The 7,002-nt window shown below is 42.6% G+C and overlaps 1 pseudogene; it reads right to left on the reverse strand.

The window, feature by feature from the left end:
- Positions 1–1,335: 1,335 nt before the first annotated feature.
- LOC126185742 (5S ribosomal RNA) lies at positions 1,336–1,453 on the reverse strand (annotated as a pseudogene).
- Between the last annotated feature and the right edge of the window lie 5,549 nt (positions 1,454–7,002).

Genomic DNA, 7,002 nt, shown 5'->3' on the forward strand with positions numbered 1-7,002 from the left:
CCTTTGCCTGTTACCAGAAAAATACATGCCAGCTTTCTTTCGAGTGAATGATTGGTCCATACTCTACAAACCTATCACTTTGATTAGGACAGCAGTGAGAGAAAACGCTCATGATCGGTTATAACCAGTTTCTTATCTCTAGGTCACTTATAAGGACTTCCGGTGTCAGGTTACATACTTGGGCTCCTTGATACCCCCCAGTGCTCTTCTCTGCCCTGCACCGCGAACTGATCAAGTTCACCTAAGGGAATTCCTCCCCCCTCCCCCCCCCCCAGGAACATATTACACAATTTTGTCACATGACAAAATTGGTAGGAAACTCTTGTAGGGCAATCAGGCAATGGGCCAAAAGGAAACAAACTCTCACCTCCCCTGTCTTTATTATTCTATAAATGTAGCAACCCAAGCCTCCCACCACCCTCCCCATCATTCAAGGTCTGATCTTCATAGGGAGAGGATCATGAAGCTCCAGCAGCACCAACAGGGACCAGCCACTGACCCCAGACCCAAGAGGAAAAAGACACAGAGTAAGTATTTAATACTAATATAATTATTACTGTTGTTATTAATAAATATATATTTAAATATATACTTATGGTTTATTAGTGTTCCAGCAGCGCAATGTATCCCTGAACCAGTGGTATTGGAACAGTTGGATGACATCCACATACTACATACTACTAGCCACGCTGCCTCAACAGTAGAAGCAGTCTGCAGATGGGCTTGCTGGGAGTCTTTCTGAAACACTGTACCGCCGCTACAGCAGCTGCCTTAGTTCACCTGTACTGTACCACTGTTACAGCAACAACAGCAGCTAACACAGTTGGAACTGACATAGCTCACAGAAATGCAGGCAAGTCCTCCATCAAGATTAGTACCGTTCACAAGTACATATAACCGTATAGAGTATCTAAACGAGTAAATGTGGCTCTGCATCCGGATAATGACTTTTCAATGCTTACTGAATTTGAAAACAGGCAATATGTTGAGTACAAAGTTCAATATTCATGGTACGAGTGGGAATATATGAATGGTATGATGGATTACATAAAGCACAAGATGACAGGTGAGTATCATTCTTCCCATACACTGACTATCATTCAAATGTTAGGTAGTTAAGACAGTTATGGTAAGCACTCCGTCTTCAGGCTACAAGTGGCCCATCGGTACCATCCGACCGCCGTGTCATCCTCAAGTGGGCATGCGGATAGGAGGGGCGTGTGGTCAGCACACCGCTCTCCCGGTCGTTATGATGGTTTTCTGTGACCAGAGCCGCTACCATTCGGTCGAGTAGCTCCTCAATTGGCATCACGAGGCTTAGTGCACCCCGAAAAATGGCAACAGCGCATGGCGGCCCGGATGGTCACCCATCCAATTGCCGGCCACGCCCGACAGCGCTTAACTTCGGTGATCTGACGGGAACCGGTGTATCCACTGCGGCAAGGCCGTTGCAGTTATGGTAAGGCCATGTTAAAATTAACTTCATGGGATCCGAATACACACTTAAAATATTCGAATGTTATGAAATTAGATGATATGTACTGTGCAGTATCGAATGCTACAAAAAGACTCTGTTGTTAGCAGCCGCATGTAATATATGGTTACTGTGAGTTTTTGGTCTATTTATATAAAGACAGTGTTACAATGAACCAAGTTTAATGGTGTGTAAATTCCTGTACACTCCCTTTGCCAAAGTGTGTAGTGTAAGACTGTAGAGGGTGAATCAGTTTAAGGCCTACAGAAGGCAGTTATTTCCAAAGTTTTGTGCTGCCACTATACAATGTACCTAAAGGACTAAATAAAGCATGATGTTTTTTTTTTTTCTAAAGGGTTGTACGGGCCCATCTATGTTATATCCGAGAACCTATTGAAATAAATATATAGTTTCTTCATTCTTGGGTCAGAACACACACGTGCTGCCTCTGCAGCCGCTGACGCCGTCATACCTCCGTCCCCTCTGCCCGCCGTCCCCCCTCCCCCTACCTCATTAGGCTGTCACTGTCGCCACCTCTGACGTCACCCGGGACGCAGTCACTGAGTCGATCATTACTGAATGAATGTCAGATACGAAGCGCCTTCTGAGACAGCGGCAATCAAGTAGTATATCAGGTCCTCTGATAAACGCTCGCCTCCGATGTGTGTGGCTCATATGACAGTAACGGATGCAGCGATGGAGCGAGGTCCAACTGTCTCTCATTGAAATAAGACTTGTGGCTTGGTAAACCTCTGCGTCTGCACATATTATTAAAATAAATGCACTGAGTAGGAAAAAGTCATATCTCATTTTCGTTTTACAACCAACACATGCAGTTTAATAGATGGAGGCTAATCACTCTGGCATCGAACATTCTTCACATCACATACTTGTGAAATGGCTTGGCTTGCCATAATTACAGAACAGTTGGGTGAACGCCCGCAGTTTTGTATATAACGTGGTGCAGAGACCTCAGACAGTGCAGTAGCATATCCTGAGTGCTAGGAAGCGCATCATAAGACGTGGTGGTGGCATTCTTGATAAATTGACGGATAACAAAAAAATGTCGTGTGACTAGGGCCTCCCGGCGGGTAGACCGCTAGCCGCGTGAAAGTCTTTCGAGTTGACGCCACTTCGGCGACTTGGGCGTCGATGGGGACGAAATGATGGTGATCAGGACAACACAACACCCAGTCCCTGAGCGGAGAAAATCTCCGACCCAGCCGGGAATCGAACCCAGGCCCTTATGATTGACATTATATCGCGCTGACCACTCAGCTAGCGGGGGTAGACTGACGGATACAATTTCTATGGACCTAAATGAGAATGATGGTTCAAATGGCTCTGAGCACTGTAGGACTTAACTTATGAAGTCATCAGTCCCCTAGAACTTAGAACTACTTAAACCTAACTAACCTAAGGACATCACACACATCCATTCCCGAGGCAGGATTCGAACAAATGAGAATGAAAAAGCGTCTCGCCCATTGTCATAAAGGGATTAACCCAATTAAAAAAAAGTGTGCAAGAAGCATAATTTTACGTTTGCTACAAATCAAGTTATGGGAGAACGTCATGCTGCAGATCGAATTTCAGCCAGTAAGATGAAGCAGATACGTTGCAGAAGGGGTACAGGCATAGGTCAATGTATTGCGCCATTAGCGGTTCATAAAGCAGTGCGCACAAAATTTAAATTGATGCTGGAATAAATTTCAAACAAATAATGAACATGGTTCGTCGCACTCTGAAGAAGAAGAAACCTTCTGCCTGTTTAAGAAATTGCATTCAGTCAGCAGTGGTAGGGGAAAACGAGTCTAGAAGAACAAAAATAAAGGAGTAAGAGAAAACGATACTAAAACACCGAAGCTTTTGTAAATACCTAAGACATCTGGTGAAATTATCCCGCTTCTAATTTCAGCTTTAGCGGGGCTACCGGCAATTAGGTCGTTGGTGGGTGGCACTGCCACCACAGTCGGAACTGTGAACAACGCGCGAAACCCTCAGGAGCAGCTACACGACTCTAAACGGCATAACAGGTTGATGAAGGCCTTCGCTGTCGGTAGAGGCGTGTACTTAAAACTATACAAGAAAGGGCTTAGATTGTTGATTAAAAAATTAAGCCCCCTAACCACACTTCGTAACAGAACAATTACCAACACTCATCTGCTTAAATTAATTAAGAATTCGAAATCCCAAGACTTCGTGGTGTATTTATGCGGAATACTTTGCCAAAAACGATTTGGAAATGCAAGGAATGTGGAATCGTAAATTTAGATGTCTCAGGAGTATCTAGAACGCACTGGGCTGTGTATGTTAAGAGACAACAGAATAATATTCTGTACTTTGACTCATATATGAATTTACGCCGGCCATAAAAACTGCTTAGCTACTTTACCAATGGCACTGTGTTCTACAATTTTCGATAAAAACAAGTAACATGCACACTACCTCGTCAGCTTAGACTGAGATATGTCATTTACTCTAACTCCACAGGAGCACTCGTCTGTTTTAATTGCAGATTACTAACCCCCATCCAATAGATCTAAGCAATGATGAGCGGAGTATTGCACTGATCGATCTAGAAGCATATAACAGCATTTAAAATAACACTAAGGCGAACTATAGACTTCACTGTGGGGGTGGCAAGGTTGTGAAGACTCTTCGTGCGTCGTATGACACTGAAGAACTAAATGCAATTATGAAAAGACAGGTAAAAGGCTTTGACTTACGTGAAAACTTTAATACGTTTAAAACAGAGATGAATACAAGAAAATATACAACAGCTTAAGCTGGGAAGGTACAACAGGATCAATACTCGGTTTCTCGAGGTTTCAAGTTTTGACTAATAATACTGTGATCATTTAGAAGTCGTAAAAACCAGTGGATCTTCTTGTCAGTATGAACTGTGTCGAGTATAATATTGCTAAGGATTCGTACATCAACGACTGATTAATAGATACAATCTACGTGTGTTTTGCTACAGTGGGACCAGAATATGCACCTGTTGAGGTTCCCAGTAGTCCAGTGTACTACCCAGTGACTGTTCAGACATAAGACCGTCTCGAGTTTAACATCCTTGATCGGGACGAGAATCTAGTTGATTTTCTTTAAATGCTTGTACGCCTGCATCTGAAGCAGCAGTGACAACACTGTCGGAATAAGGCATAAAAGCAATCCACATACCACCAGTATGGCACTCTGCAACGGGAGGGCAGGGCGATAACACGTCAGAATTATGAGTTCCTCAAGTCGGTTGGACCGAAACCTCACAATGACGTTGCTCGGAATAACAACACCAGTTCAATATGTCGAACGAAACACTATTTAGGGATACAATCCAACAGACCTTTGCTACGGCGACGTTCAACAATAACAACGGGATACTAATACTGATACAGCATCAAGATGAGTTAAGAATTCCGAGCAGCGGTTTCCTATTCTTGGAAGGCACATTTGTGAAGAATGATGTTAGCACTCCAGCAGAAACATTGCGACTTACCCGTAATGCGTTTATCTTCCTGTCTGAAGAAATACGGTACATACTTAATGGCGTCAAGGCTGACTAACAAGAAATATTGGAGTCACACCAACACTCAAAATTTACGTATCCGCATAAAATTCGGACCTGAATGTTCTACAAAACGCAGGATGATACATTGACGGATCGGTAAGTTATAACTTTATTATGTGCATCTCCCAATATATTTATAGGTTTATTTGAGGGCAATAATAGAGCCATTTTGAATTCTAAACAAAAACTAATTATTGTTCGAAGTGCATAAGATAATGGTGATTACATTCAAGAAGTGCAAGCAGCGGAAAATAAAATTGCTTTGGATAAATTAGTGTGGAGAGTACCGCATTTTTTAGTATCAGATGAGACCCATGGAGCATTTTTGCAAGTGTGGATTCTGGAGTTAAGCTGCAATTGAGTTTCTGTTCATGCGAATACTGTGACTACCCAGCTCTACCGACGACATCAAAACATAGCTGGTCTATAAAGACATTCGATTCATTATTCTAGGGCTGCAGACAGACAGGATAGGGAATGTGACTAAGGATTCCCGCTTACTCGACAACTGTAACCTAATCAATGCAAAAGTGTTCCTGAATTAGATACATTACCCATACGACAATCTACAACTTGACTGGAACGGTGACAATATCGGTCTATTATATGATAGATTGGGTTGCATGCTAAGCCCATAGAAGTTTAGGGAGTTAGCCTCAATTGTTATCATAGGTGCTCGAAGTAAAATGGAAAGTATCAAGACAGGACCAACTGACTTCCACACTGAATTGGAATCATCAGGCAATTCCCCATTAAACACTGTGGCGGACGCGTTATAGGTGCACGATCGTATTACTAATTACTCGACTCTCACAAGAATCGTACAGCGATCAGCGCAAATGTAGCGAACCTGCTGCACATCATAGGCGCTCCACTACGGTGCCTCGAAGTGTGAGCATCGTCGCGGACGTGCAGGGCTTTCACGATTAGAGTGGACAATTTGTGTTGAAAAATGGTGCATTCCTTGCGTTTGAAAACCCATCCTGGACGAGCGATAACAACGTTCTCAATAACCATCCCTTCATCGAAACCGTTTAGAACACTGCAGAGTGCGAAGATTTGCTCGATAGCAGCGTGGTTAGCCTACAATCATCATGGAAAGCACTGGGACAAAGACGAGCCACAGTATGAAGAAATGGTAACAATGTCCCGTATCTACGAACATAAAGACAACATTGTTTACGTCAAACGTCGTAAGAAAGATGTGGTTTCGTGACATTTTCATAAGTGAATCAATTAGGAACCTTAAATACCGTAAATTCCCAGCTCTTCAAAGACTAAGGAAACATTATGGACATACAAGTTGTGAGGTGCAATACTTTGGTTTACTTGTTCTATGACTGAAGACAACATTGTAAGTTGAAATGAGATGTTTAATGTCGCAATATTAGCACAAAATAGACGCTTTTGCACAGTTTTCAATGTGATACCAAAAACAGTTGTCAGGGTAACATATCTCGTCAAAAAAAAAGTGAAATAATCCTAAACACAACAGTGCTAAACACTAACTCTCACAAGGTTAAATTATCCTAAACACGACAATACTAAAGTTTAACTAGAAGTTTCATTACAAAAGTGTTCCTACACTTACGTTATGATGTTGGTCAACACTACGAAAATCGTCCGATTCAGGTTCAAAGTTCGGTACTATATTTAGGATGACAATAAAGTCTATGGTGGATGGTTAGTTATCTGACAAATTGAGCAAAAAATTACCCAAGATCGCTCGAGTTTACAGTGGACGCAAGCTGGTGAACCAACAAGTTTACGCCTCTGCATGCGGTATTTACCTTAAGCTGTGATGAGCTGTCGTTTGCTAGGCCACTCTGGTTCAAATGGCTCTGAGCACTATGGGACTTAACATCTGAAGTCATCAGTCGCCTAGAACTTAGGACTACTTAAACCAAACTAACCTAAGAAGATAACACACATCCATGCCCGAGGCAGGATTCGAACC

Source organism: Schistocerca cancellata, chromosome 4 (assembly GCF_023864275.1).
Source record: "Schistocerca cancellata isolate TAMUIC-IGC-003103 chromosome 4, iqSchCanc2.1, whole genome shotgun sequence".
NCBI classification, from domain to species: domain Eukaryota; kingdom Metazoa; phylum Arthropoda; class Insecta; order Orthoptera; family Acrididae; genus Schistocerca; species Schistocerca cancellata.